This window comes from Miscanthus floridulus, chromosome 8 (assembly GCF_019320115.1).
Source record: "Miscanthus floridulus cultivar M001 chromosome 8, ASM1932011v1, whole genome shotgun sequence".
Lineage (NCBI taxonomy): Eukaryota > Viridiplantae > Streptophyta > Magnoliopsida > Poales > Poaceae > Miscanthus > Miscanthus floridulus.
Genome location: NC_089587.1, coordinates 26,698,294 through 26,710,905, shown reverse-complemented (window position 1 = coordinate 26,710,905; position 12,612 = coordinate 26,698,294).

The window sequence follows — 12,612 nt, the reverse complement described above, 5'->3', positions numbered from 1 at the left end:
GTTTGTCAGGCTTTCGTCTGCGTCGTGTAAACAACGTGGTATATGTAGATCGTTGTCTTGACAAACTTTCTTGATTTGTCGAGTGCTTGTCTGGCTGCCGTGTAAACAACTCAGGTTAAGTAGATCTTTGTCCTGACAACCTTTTTGTTCTTATTAGTACTGAAGAGACTTAGAACCAGCGATCTCAAGTATCTTCAGCTTCTTATCTTCAGTTTCTTTGCTTTCATCTGGTGAGCTCAAGCATGTTTTCAGCTTTTTGCTTAACTCGGAGTGTGGCCAGCATCTGGCTCTTTCCCTGGTTGTGAAAACAACTCATGATCGGTTCGGGTGTTAGCTTATCAGCTACCCTCATCGGTGGGCTCAAGCATCTTTTTAGCTTTTTTGCTCTCGGCCGGTAGGCTCAGGCATAATTTCAGCCATTTTGCTCTTTGGTTCGGGTGTTAGCTTATCAGCTACCCTCATCGGCGGGCTCAAGCATCTTTTCAGCTTTTTTGCTCTCGGCCGGTAGGCTCAGGCATAATTTCGGTCATTTTGCTCTTTGGTTCGGGTGTTAGATTATTAGCTACCCTCATCGGTGGGCTCAAGCTTCTTTTCAGCTTTTTTGCTCTCGGCCGGTATGCTCAGACATAATTTTAGCCATTTTGCTTTTTGATTCGGGTGTTAGCTTATTAGCTACCCTCATCGGCGGGCTCAAGCATCTTTTTAGCTCTTTTGCTCTCGGACGGTATGCTCAGGCATAATTTCAGCCATTTTACTTTTTGGTTCGGGTGTTAGCTTATTAGCTACCCTCATCGGCGGGCTCAAGCATCTTTTCAGCTCTTTTGCTCTCGGGCGGTATGCTCAGGCATAATTTCAGCCATTTTGCTTTTTGGTTCGATGATTTTGCTTGTCTGGGTTGTTTTGGTTGTTTCTATCTGGGAACCTTTCTCGTGTCTTCTCTTCTGCAGTAATCATCTTTTCTATTGTGCGTCTGAATTCTTTATTGTTTCTCGGGTTTTCTTTGTAGAAGTCCTGAAATTGCCACCTAGCCATGATTTCGTGAGAGAAAGCTTCGATTACTTCTCATTTGGTGATGACATGTACTTGAGCACGTAGTTCGCCAAATCATCGATAGTATTTTCTGAGACTTTCGCCTCCTTTTTGCTTGAGTCCTTTTAATTCTGCGTGGGTAATGGGGTGTGTAATGATACCTACGAAATTTCTACAGAAAACTATTTGCAAGTCCTCCCAATTTCTGATTGATCCTGGATTTAATTTGTTAAACCATTGGAGGGGCATGGTTTCTAGGGCCATGGGAAAAATAAGGCCTTGATATCGTCGTCTCCTTCGGCTAGTTCAATCGACTGCGAGTAAATCCTGAGCCACTGCCTTGGTTCGGTCTTGCCATCATATTTAGAGTGGTTGGACGGCTTGAACTTGTGAGGTAGTCGTATTGAAGCAAGTCTGTTTGCAAAACAGGGGAATCTATCGTGTGTTTTGGCTTCTTTGTATTCTGATTCAGCACCTCCTTCCTGCCAACTATCATTTTGGTGAGAGTAGTTCGGTGGGGACGTCTGAATGGGTGCTTCGCTTCTAATCTTCCTTGGTTGTTCAACTCGGTAGTCTTGACTATGGTCCCTTCTACTTTCTCTATTATGACTTCCACTTGGTCCAAGTCTCTCGAAAGCGGACTTCCTTTGATTTTGATCTTCCTTCCTATGAGACGTTGACCTGGTAGGTAGTCTTGAGCGGGTTCTTCCGTCGTGCGTCCTTAGAGCTGCTGACCGAACAAGGTCCTGAAGTTGTTCCTGTTTTTCACCGGGAAGTGATGTCGCTCTGAGTTCTTCTAGTGCTTCTCGGATCCTATTGTAGGGTGTATTCACCGCGCGTCTTTCTTCGACTTCTTGTTCTGATTTTCTTCTATTGTACTCGACTAGATCTGACTCATATTTGACCCAAGCTTCCTTGCACTGCCTAGCACGGCGTTGGCGTCCTTGTTTCAATTTGTTTTTTCTTTCTCTTGCTTGCTTCTGATTCTCGGTCTCACCATCGTGCCCTTGGATAAAAGGTGATATGTTGGACTCAGATTCATCCGATGACTTGATGTTGGGTGCTTCTGGGGGGACCAATGGTGATCGAGGATGGAGAACCATGAATACTTCTCGTACGTGAATTGTTCTGTTATCGGCGTTGGTTTCCATGCTATCGGAGTCATTGATAACTTTTGTAGAGGCTTCAAGGTCATAGATCAAGTCTCCTTCTTGGTAGGGTAGAATTGCTATCGTTGTCGTGCTGACTAGTCGGGTTCCGCTATCCTCATTAATAGAACCTAGCCAGTGGATGATGCAGTCTTGAGATGTTATAGTTAATACGAGACCTTCCTGAGCTCCCTTCAGTGGCATTCTAAGCATCAGATCGAGGTATCCTTTGGGCCGTGCCTGATAAGATTTTACCATATTCTAGAGTTCGAACGGAAAAGGACTCGACTTCTTAAAAGGATTCTGAGTGTACTCCGAGTTGTATTCTTGATAGCCCGAAGCCGCGTTCTGGAACCCTTTCGGAAAAGAACTTGGTTTCTCGAAAGAACTCGGGTAAGACTCTATCTCGGATGCGGAGCCTGAGTTTGAGTTGGATGCGTGAAGCCGCGAAATCTGAGTTGGATCGGACATCACGAGCTGCGCGAATCTTCCGGCGAGTTGATCTATCGTAGTCACTGAAATAGAAAGGTCTTCATGGTGATCCGAATCTTCAAGCAAATGGCTTTGGAGCTTGCCATCGTTGCCTGCCTCACAGATCCATGAACCGAAGACGAAGGTTGATCCCGTCGAGAAGATCATGTTGTCGAGGTCCATCAAGCTCTCGGATGCAGTTTCGCCGAAAGCCCCTACCTGGCGCGCCAGCTGTCGATGTTTCACCACCGATAGCCTACCATGGGGGTACCCAGGGCAGTTTGTTCGGGCTTCAGCGTATGCAGAACTCGACGGTAAATGTAAGAGACAGTCGATTTATCCTGGTTCGGACCCTCGATCGTGATCGAGTAATAGCCCTACGTCCATTCGGCGTTAGCCTTTGCATTGGATTGATTGTCAAGTGTTGTGTTGCGTTATCTTGTCTCTCTAGGAACTCCACCCTCCTTTATATAGTCAGGAGGCCAGAGTCCTAATCGGTTTATAATGTAGTTCCTAGTAGGATTATAGAATACTACTACTACTAAGATTATAGGGAAAGAAATCCTAGTTAGACTAGATCTTCTCCCTTCCATGCGGGGTATCCTGTGGGTCCCGTATCGACAATCCCTATTGAACAAGGGAAGCAGTTGCTAAGACATATCCATGGTGGCGTCTGTGGGCACCATGCCGCACCTAGGACCCCGGTCAAAAATGTGTTTCGACAGATCTTCTACTGGTCGACTGTAGTAGCCGAAGCTGAATAGATTGCGCGCACCAACGAAGAGTGTCAATACTACGCTCGGTAGACCCACCTACCGGCCCAAGCACTCTAAACGATCCCCATCACGTGGCCATTAGTGGTCTAGGGGCTCGATATGGTTAGACCTCTCAAGAGAATGCTCGGGGGTTACACGTACTTGCTTGTCGCCATAGACAAGTTTACAGAGTGGATAGAGGCTCGGCCGATCTCCGTGATCTAGTCTAAGCAAGCCATGCTGTTCTTCTTTGACATTATCCATCGCTTTGGAGTCCCAAACTCCATTATCATGGACAAAGGCACATAGTTCCCTGAGGAAAGTTCATTTGATTCTATGATGAATACCATATCCGCATCGATTGGGCCACCATGGTGCACCCCCGCATGAACAGGTAGGTCGAGCACGTGAATGGCATGGTCCTACAAGGCCTCAAGCCTAGGATCTTCAACCGGTTGAACAAGTTTGGCGAATGATGGGTCGTGGAGCCAAGGCATCCCTCGGGGATGCCATGGATCAGCTTGACGAGGCGTGCAACGTTGCCCTCCTTCGCTCGGCTAAGTATCAGCAGGCGTTGCACCGGTACCACAGCCGTCGGGTGCGGGGTTGGGCCTTCAACATCAGGGACTTGGTACTCTACCTCGTCCAGAGCAACAAAAACCATCATAAGCTCTCTCCGCCGTGGGAGGGACCATACGTCGTCGCATAAGTGCTCTGACACGGCACCTACAAGCTCAAGACCATCGACCACAAGGTCTTCATCAACGCATGGAACATCGAGCAACTACGTCATTTCTACCCTTAGCATATGCATGTACCCATGAAAACTAAGAACGGTGTTTCTGAAATACAAAAATGCTTTATTTTTCGCTATCTCATCCTCGATCCTTAGTGACACACGACCCCAGCAACGACACAGGGCTGGGCCTCACTCGAGGCCCTAGTGACAAGATAGGCTTCTCCCAACTGATGGGCATGCCAATCTTTAGCCTCCTTTAGAGCTTCCAACATGGTAGTCTCCTGACTCTCAGCAGCTGCCGCACTGGCATGCACTTCGGCAAGTTGCACCTGGAGCATCCTGGAGAAGATCTCGGCTTCCTCGGCTCGATGGAGGCACGTCCTCAGCTCCAAGGCTTACCGGTCATACTGCTCATCCAAAGCAAGCAGGTACATGGTCAAGTGCACCATGGTAGGACTATCTTCTTGTGCATCCTACCCTTGCAAAGCCTCCATATGAGCCCTCCATGCCCGTCGATTTTTTTTCCAAAGGTGGAAAGAACCTCATGGGGGTACTGGCAATAGGCTTTTCATAGATCTAACAAAGATACTGCAAGGCTTTACGGGCCACAACCTGGTAGGCATCGACGAAGCAAAACCCGGTTATGGTCACATTCCAGGCTTCAGTGATGTCGAGGAACTCTTCACTCTTCCCAATATAGATGATAACCTCACACCGCTCGATGCCATGCTTCTCATACTCACGGCCCTCATACTCGGGATGATCTTTGACTCTAAGCTTTTGCAGGGTGGCATGCAGGATTCTAGGAAAACCCTCAACGTTCAGGTAGTAACTACTAACCTAGGCTCCTGCCATTCCTAGCGATGGTTGTAAGGAAGGACTGAGCGAAAAACTTGCTCAAAAAAAGCTAGACGATCTAAAGTGCGTCGAGTGGTGGTACCAATGGCTAAGCTAGGCCTTGCTTATAATGGCAGAGTGGTCAGTGGTCCTGGCGCGGTCCACCAGGGTTCCCGCGCGGGATCGCTACGAATGAATTGACCAAATTTTTGTGTGTTCAAGGCGAGCGATGTCCGAGGCCATTATTGACTAGTGCGACTGCAGGGCAAGGGTCCGACAAGAGCGTAGAAAAGAGTACGGAGAGACATGGGTCACGATAGGCGTGAACCATGGGCGAACGCGGAGCATGAAGCCACAATGCAGAAATAACTCCGGGATAAGGACGGGTTAGTCGTACACAATACAACACGCGTGACACCTATGGATGGCGTATCTACAAGCAATACGGGCACTACAATGCATAAACAGGATATGCATGAATGCACTTCCTATATGCATGAATGCCAACATATAGGGCAACCGTTCTTAGATTTTTGGCACATCGTTCTTTCACTATAACTAGTCGATACTATCGGACTATGCTCAGGGTCAGTGTACCTGCAGAAAAATTGATTAAGCCTACCTAAGTCAGTAGAGTGCCATCTATCCTGGATACATAATCATAGTAATAAGGCTACTTGTATAACTTCGCATACAAACGTCCTAGTCTTTTGAAAATAATTTATTGTCAAAATTTATTTTAGGAAAGGTTTTCGATGCTTTATTTCCTCATTTATGCTCTAATACCACCTGTGGTAGAACCGTTTAATCTAATGCCTCCTAGGAGTACTTGTCTTCCATTAGACACTAAGTAGTTAAGAGAGGACACCAAATTACGTAGTTCTGTCGAGCACACCCCATGAGAGAACCCGAAAATTCACATTTTTTCATCAGGATCACAAATAAGAGAATAAAGCTTACATCATTATTAACCATTTCTTACATCACTTTACATGCAGCATATGAGTATAATGTTTATGGATTATAACAGCGGAATATAAACATGTGAACAGAGTTACAATGGAAATAAACATCTATTTAGGACATGATGAAGTATTGATATATAACTACGATTATAGATTATAAAACATCCATTTATAAAAACATTTAGTGAGAGTTAAAAATAAAGATTATGATCGTAGCGTAAAGGAATCCTCTCTGAGCCCACCAGGAGGAATCCACACACAAGAGTCAGCTCTAGCATCCGCCTGTCACCTGCAAAATAAAACCCTGAGTACTCAATTGTACTTAGCAAGATTTACTCGCAAGGAGGAAAGAAAAGACTCCAAGGATATGCAAGGCTATCTGGCTTGTGGGTTTATTGCACCTGTAAAAAGCATTACTAAACATGCGTCCTTATACTAAATTTTATTAGCAGTCAACATTAGTTCATTAACCAACCATTCTATGTAAGCACCTATGCTACTGTCAAGCAGGTGGTAAGCAATCAGAATTATTTTACCATATTTCATGTTCTAGTTCTTACTACGATGCTAGATTGTAGATAAGTCGTACCAGAATGCCGGTGATTCATGAATCAATGTGCCCAGCTAGGTACCGCGAAACACACACCCCGCTTGTACCCCAGGCACAAGCAGAACCAACCTGTTACTCTCCTGTCACTGAGTCTAGGCCCCCATCCAAACTTAGACTCCAAGCCCCCGCTCCTGAGTCCTGGACTCAGAGCGACGCTTGGACCTCCATCCAAAAACCACCCTGAAAGTCAGTCTGGAAAGAGCCAGAACCTATGACAAGAGAGTAACAAGCCTTCCCTACGCCCATACACAAGTATATGCTCGGGATAATAAGTCTGTTACTTGCCTAGACTCCAATGCAATGGTCGGTCCTTAATCGACACATATATGGAAACAGTGTAACCAAGCTATGTCCCGTTGGCCGTCGGACACAACCTCTTACACCCACCAATACCAAATCATATCCCTGCCCGGTCTTCATTTTTTATTTTACCATTCTTATCATGAGTGATAATAATATAATAACAACAATAATATCTTTCCTATCTCTCGCGAGTGACAGACAATCACTCGACCTCTACCGGAGTCCTATAGCATAGCAATTTACATGATCCTATCATACTAGTAAGACTCATAGGATAAAGATATATATATGTAAGTAGGTTTCATTCAACTCCTTAAAACTTAATGGATAAATATAATTTAAAGTACAGAAAAGTAGGAGTTACGTACCGGGGCTTGCCTGGGTAAAATATAACCAAAAGTTAGCATTCCATCTCCGTGACATGATTCTTGGGATCATCTTTTCAGCTACTCCAGTTGATTCCACAATCTATCATCGTTCCTAAATGGTATGCAATGCGATGCAGAGATGATGCAACAGATAATTAACAAGACAACAACAACTATTAAAACAGAGTACATACTATGAACTAACAAGCTAGCTCTAATGACTAACGTACTAATCTACGTATCAACATCATCGAGAAAGGTGTCATTTCCTAACAAGTGTTTTAGTTATAAAATTCTAAGGTATTTATTTATCTCATTTATTTGATTTATTATATATTCAAACTAGGGCTCATTTGCTATCTTAGCAATTTAATTTCTCTGTAGCTGCAAAAATTATAGTGGACACCTAACAATATGATGAACCTACCATAAACATTTTTATAGCATTTGGACTAAAGGAACTAATTTAATTAATTACAACAAACACTAGATTATTTTTTAAGACAATTATCTTGTACTAAAGCATATGATTTTATGTATTCACCGTGTAGTACAATTTGCGTAGAGTTCAACAAAATTGGATTTGCAATTTTACGATTTTATTTGATTTACTACGAAATTTACAATTTTCAGCAAATTTAAAGGAATTAATAAGAATGAGAAAAAAAGGAAAAGGCTCTACAGGCCATTTCGGCCCAATCCAACGGGAGGCCGGTCCAGCGCGAGTGGGCCTCTAGCCCACGCGCGGGAGCAGGCCGGCCCAGGAGGGGAGACCCAGGGCGCGAGCGCGTTTTGCATAAAACCCCTGATCTATTTTTCTAATCACCTGTGGGGGGTACAACCCCGGATACCCACGACAGACCACATAGACTGTGCCCCCAGGGGTGGCCCAGCCCACAAGATAAAGCCTTGCGGGGCACGACTCTATTCGGCGCCTCCCGTAAGACACCGAGAAGATATCCTGAAGATACTACGAGATTTATTGGGATACGTATGATCCCTTGATTTCTATAATCTGGTATTACTTTTCGGTTATCTCTCAGATCTAACCGACTTGTAACCCTATCCCTAGACTATATAAGGCGAGCAGTGACCCCCTCCAAACACATGCAATATCATACGATAGCCAATACGATCCAACAAACCACGAGAGTAGGGTATTACGTCATACTGATGGCCTAAACGTGTCTAACTCGTGTGTCTCTGTTGTCTTCTTGTTCTTGATTACACGTCTCTCTACCGATCAATCTACCTTCGTGGGATACTCCTCGGAGAACTGCCGATGATATTCTATCGACATCACCAAACCCTATTTGCACTATTCATTACTCCCTCTATCTTATCACAATAACCCCCTATACTTGTTTATATTTACAAACCCCAGTCCATGAGGGACTCTAGAGCAGAGCATTGGTAGGGGCGATCCGACGCGACCAATCTGGCCGTGGCGGACTGATAGTCGGTGGATGCTTCGCACACGCGCGAGTGCACGGTGACGTCGAGTGGTGACCACAGAACTAGGGCGATGACGTTGGGTAATTAGGCAAGGTCGCACACGCCCGTCTGCGTGCAGACCGGTGGCGACGGTAGTTCATCGGGACGACGAGCTCGTTTCGACGCAAAGATGAAGTACTAGAACCAAAACACAATGCGATGAGAAAAGGGGGCTTACCATAGTCCTTGCCGAGGGATGGGTCAAGGCGAGAAAGGCTAGAGCTGCGCTGGCCACGTGCGCTGCAGTGGTGGCGCCGATGCACCGCGGCAATGACGACGCTCCCGTTACTACGAAGGCCCACCGGTGAAACAGCTTCACGGGCAATGCCGTGACATCAATGAGGAACCAAAACATCAAGAATAAGGAAGAGGAAGCAAGGAAGGAGAGGAAACCATGGCCGAGCTCAATACGGCGCCCATGGTGGCCAGCGGCGACGGCGATGCTTCGTGCGCTCTCTCTGGTAGACGATTTCCACCATGATTTCGTTCATGAGCAAGCTAGATACCTAAAGCACCCCTGGCTAGAAGGAATTGGATGGAGATGCTTTGTACTCGATGAATTTGGAGGAAAGGGAGGGACGGTCATGGTGACTAGCGACGACGAAAATGACTTAAAGACTCTGAGCTGGGCGGGTTAAGGCAGAGCGGTCCGATTGACAGCGGCCACGAGCACATGGTGTGACTGGCGAATAGGGAAGGACTTGGCGCAATGCATTGAATCGTAGCAGCGGGGCCCGAGCGGGGTTGTCGGTATCGGCTAGCGGTAGAGCAAGGCAGGTAGACGTCCCGTCCTCATTGTGGCTGGGCCACTGATCGACGCGGCAGCAGAGGATGCGGGCAGGAGCGAGGTAGGTGATATAGGCAGTGAAATAGGTGCCACGTCGGCCATCCTACGTCGGCTAGCGGCACCAGCTCGGCTGATGAGGACATCGCCATGCTGGACACACTGACGCCATGGTCTTCCCCAAGTTGCAATTCGTTCCCAACTCAGCTGCCACGTCGCCCTCGGATTCAGCAGACACGTCATCACTGTTTCGGTCATAACTTTCTCATACGACATCGAAACGGGCCGTTCTTGGATGCGTTGGAAAGGGGACGACGACGCCGTCGTTTTGGATCTGGTACTAGCTCCAGAAGGTCCGTGGATCATTCTGTGTGACCATGGCAAGGTGCTGCGTCACCTATTTGGGCCAACTTGTCCATGTATCGTGTCGGGCCTTAAGCCCAAGTTGTGGGCGCCCAACCCCTGGCTGTCCCCAACCCTAGGTCGAGTCTTAGACTATAAACACAGCCGTCGCCGCTGCTACACAATTGGGTTTTGTTTAGAGTTTAGTTTTCCATCGAGAAACTGAATCGTTCATTGTAACTGTGGTGACAAATCCTTTTACAGTGATCCAGGGCCCCCGTTCTTGATATCCTCTACTGTGTCGATTAGTCCTTTGGAACCAAGTTCTAGAACCCTCTATTGATATTCGCATCATTCATATTTGCAATATCAGATTGCGTGTTTTACCTTCTTGCTTGTGCTCTTCGATTCGCTTGCAGGAAAAGCCTTCTTGGCGAGGTCAATCAAGTTGTGCTTGGTTGATAACCAACAGAGCAGTGGTGTAATGGTTGCAGGGTTCGAATCGCATCTGATTTGAAGCCAGATCACCAACGTCGAGATCTCCACAAATCGAACTTACTGGCTACCTCTCAGAAGATCGGGCCTGTACTCATCAATTGGTATCAGTATCAGATATTTTAGGTTTACCGCGAGGTATAATCTCATTTGCCTTAGATTCATATTTGTTCATTACCTAGAGTCTACAAAAAGCCCAAAAATATTTCAATTTCCGCTGTCCTATCGCCCTTTGTGCCTTTGCAATTTCGTTTCAGATTCGTGTTGTTGAGTTTGTGTCCGTGGTCGAGTCTTGTTGCTGGTTTAGGATTGTGTTCGTGGTCATAGTTCAATCGCTCGTTGCTGTGATTTTTGTTTTCCGCCGCTATCCCATCCACCGTTCCCAAACAACAAGTCGAAGCCACCACATTACTCGACTTACCCCGCTAGCCGCCTTGTGTCACTTCTCGCCGCCGCGCAAACCCTAGATAGGTTGCCAGCCGCTCTTATTTTGTCTGCATCGCAGCCCTCCTTACATCATCAGGCGAATACCTACTGCTGTTAGTCACAGTGATGATCCTGTGATCGGTGTTAGAGTTTCGGGACGCTTTGCCCTAACTGCCGCCGCCGTGTTGTGCCTCCCGGAAAACATACCTTGAGATACATTCGGTAAAACATGCATAACTTTTCGCTCGTTTATCCAAAAAATCTAAAATTTTTTCAGCAGCTTCTTGACACCATTTGGAGCCGACCCAAACTCGGCTTCGCCCTATTTGGTTTCGTCAGAATTGCCAAAAAAATTCGGGAAAATATAGAAAAAAAATTGTCAAAGTTTTTGCACGCTTTTCAGAGAACGTGCTGAATTTCTGTAGACCACATCCCACCTCAGTTGTAGGTGCCAATTTTTGTGGTTGCATCTTTTGTGATCTTTGTTTAGAGAAAAGTATATAAAAAATAGTGAAAAAAAGTAAAAAAGTTCGTTTCCTATTAGTGCCTTTTGGAAAAAAAAGGAGAAATCTGGGCTGCTTGTTCCGTGAGTTCTTTCGATCGTCCTTTGTTTTCACCTTGTTGCGCTACGTCTCATCACGTCTTAGCCAGCACCTGTGATTTGTACTTTGGATCCGGATTGAATAATCATTAATCTGCATTCGTTAATTGCTAATCCTTGCTGTCATATTGTGTGCCTACCCATAGCTCCACATATTCTTCTATCAGCACAGGTTCATCTTGCAACTGTTACCCATGCTCCACAACAGATTGCTTCGCCACTTTGGTTTTGCTCCTGTTTGGCGTTGGTAAGAATACATGCAAGACGATGGTAAGCCGCTTGTGATTTTGCATTCCACTTTCACCACCATCACCATCACCGCCACTTGTTTCCTTTTAGTTGATAGGGATAATACTTTGGTGTTGTCTTTTTCTATCTTCTAACCATGGCAGGAACTCCGATGGACTTCAATGAGTGCGTGTCCAAGGGCGAGCTTACAACGTTCATGACTGAACAACGCAATCTTATGACCGAGCTGACGCGCAACGTGAACAATCTGGTCACCCGCATTGAACAGCTTGAGCAACGCCCTCCACCTTATCATGCTGATGATGAAGATGTGGATGCTTTTGGTGATGAAGATGTGTATGCTGATGGTGGTGCCCGTCGTAGAACTAATACATACACTATCATACATAAGGACAAGAAAATTACATTACTGCCTTTGTCTCCTACGGATATTATTAAACATGCTAATGAGATTAAAAATAAACCTCCAACAGACATTGCTAAAAATAATGGGATTAAGTTAAAAGGAGGTGCTTTTCTTGCTATAACTTCTGCTACTGCTGAGTTATGTGATAATCCTGATGCACCATGTTATACTATGTTTTGTCAACCTTTTATGTCTGGTGCATTGCCTGCTGTCACTAATCTTTTGCAGGAGTTCGCTGATGATGGGATGGAGTCGAGGATGACTCCAATTCTAAAAGGAGGGGATGATGAGGACATCGCCATGCTGGACACACCGACGCCATGGTCTTCCCCAAGTTGCAATTCGTTCCCAACTCAGCTGCCACGTCGCCCTCGGATTCAGCAGACACATCGTCACTGTTTCGATCATAACTTTCTCATACGACATTGAAACAGGCCATTCTTGGATGCGTTGGAAAGGGGACGACGACGCCATTGTTTTGGATCTGGTCCCAGCTCTAGAAGGTCCGTGGATCATTCTGTGTGACCACGGCAAGGTGCTGCATCACCTATTTGGGCCAACTTGTCCATGTATCGTGTCGGGCCTTAAGC